Raw genomic sequence first — 2,247 nt, forward strand, 5'->3', positions numbered from 1 at the left:
AGTGGTGTTCCTACTTCCTCTCTGGGATGATGAACGACTCCCAGCAGCAGCAACAGCAGCAGCGGCAGCAGTAGGCGTAGCAATGCAGGATCCTCCGGAGGAATCCCGGATAGGAGAGTCAGTCATGCCAGTGACATGGCCTGCAGGACAACTTCTGATCCTGACTAAGGAGGAAATTGATGAGGAGGGAGTTGATGGTGTGGTTTGCAGGCGCTTGGATATAACAGGACAACGGGATTTAGGTGTCCCTGGACTGCTTACGGTCTTAGCCAAAGTTTCTGAACTTGACAGTAACTTTTTATGAACGCGCTGCAGGTGCCGTATAAGGGAGGATGTTCCTAGGTGGTTGATGTCCCTACCCCTACTTATTTCACCTTTACATATGGTACATATGGCAAGACAGTTGTTGTCCGGATTTGGATAGAAATATTGCCAGACCAAAGAGGTGGAATGTTTGGTCTTCTGCCCAGGCATGACCGAGATGGGCTTTTTCATCCCACGGACAACAACTGTCTCCCCAGGAGCCTGATTTAAACAAACCACATCACACATCAGAATCCTCCTCGCCAACTTCCTCCTCAGCGTCAGCTACACCAGTATCCTCATCCTGTTGTACTTCAACAGTGACATCTTCAATTGGCATATCAGCAAGTGGACTGTGGGTGCTCCTTTCAGCACTTGCAGGGGGCGTGCAAATGGTGGAAAGAGCCACCTCTTCCCGTCCAGTGCTGGGAAGGTCAGGCATCACAACCACCACCACACTTGGACTCTCCTGGGGGATTTGTGATATCTTCTTAGAAAGCACAGTTCTTCGCTGTGCTTTTGCCAGCTTAACTCTTTTGAATTTTTTAGTGGGAGGAGGGCTTCCATCGTCATGTGAAGCTGAACCACTAGTCATGAACATACTAGGGATCAACCTTAGCCGTTCCTTGCCACTCCGTGTCGTAAATGGCATATTGGCAAGTTTAAGTTTCTCTTCAGCTGATTTAAATGTTTTTTTCAAGGTCATTTTCCTGAACTTTGTCATTTGGGATTGTATGTGCCCTCTATTATGACATTGGGCATCGGCCTTGGCAGACGACGTTGATGTCATGTTATCATCTATGTCATGACTAGTGGCAGCAGCTTCAGCACTAGGAGGAAGTGGTTCTTGATCTTTCTCTATTTTATTTTTATCGGAGTAAGTTTGGTCCTCCATTTATGTTATATCGATTTGATATATACGTGCGGCTAAACACAGAAAATATTTTTTTATTTTTGCTGGAGAGTAGTGCACTTTGTGGGTTACACCAGCCTTTAAGAAATGAGCCAGCTGGCTCTTTACTTATGGGACACAGGCGCACGCTTGGCGCTGCTCCTTTGTTGATGCACGTGCGGCTACTGCGCACACAATTCACAAACACAGAAATTAATTTTTTTTTTGGTTTGGACTGGAGTGTACTTTGGGGGTTACAGCACCCTTTAACGGTCAAGCCAGCCGGCCCTTTACTTATGACACAGGCGCACGCTTGGCACTACTTTGTTGATGCACGTGCGGCTACTGCGCACACAATTCACAAACACAGAAAATAATTTTTTTTTTGGTTTGGACTGGAGTGTACTTTGGGGGTTACAGCACCCTTTAACGGTCAAGCCAGCCGGCCCTTTACTTATGACACAGGCGCACGCTTGGCACTACTTTGTTGATGCACGTGCGGCTACTGCGCACACAATTCACAAACACAGAAAATAATTTTTTTTTTGGTTTGGACTGGAGTGTACTTTGGGGGTTACAGCACCCTTTAACGGTCAAGCCAGCCGGCCCTTTACTTATGACACAGGTGCACGCTTGGCACTACTTTGTTGATGCACGTGTGGCTACTGCGCACACAATTCACAAACACAGAAAATAATTTTTTTTTTGGTTTGGACTGGAGTGTACTTTGGGGGTTACAGCACCCTTTAACGGTCAAGCCAGCCGGCCCTTTACTTATGACACAGGCGCTCGCTTGGCACTACTTTGTTGATGCACGTGCGGCTACAGCGCACACAATTCACAAACACAGAAAATAATTTTTTTTTTGGTTTGGACTGGAGTGTACTTTGGGGGTTACAGCACCCTTTAACGGTCAAGCCAGTCGGCCCTTTACTTATGACACAGGCGCACGCTTGGCACTACTTTGTTGATGCACGTGCGGCTACTGCGCACACAATTCACAAACACAGAAAATAATTTTTTTTTTGGTTTGGACTGGAGTGTACTTTGGG

Source organism: Taudactylus pleione, unplaced genomic scaffold, assembly GCF_031769625.1.
Source record: "Taudactylus pleione unplaced genomic scaffold, aTauple2 ptg000496l, whole genome shotgun sequence".
Classification (NCBI taxonomy): Eukaryota; Metazoa; Chordata; class Amphibia; order Anura; family Myobatrachidae; genus Taudactylus; species Taudactylus pleione.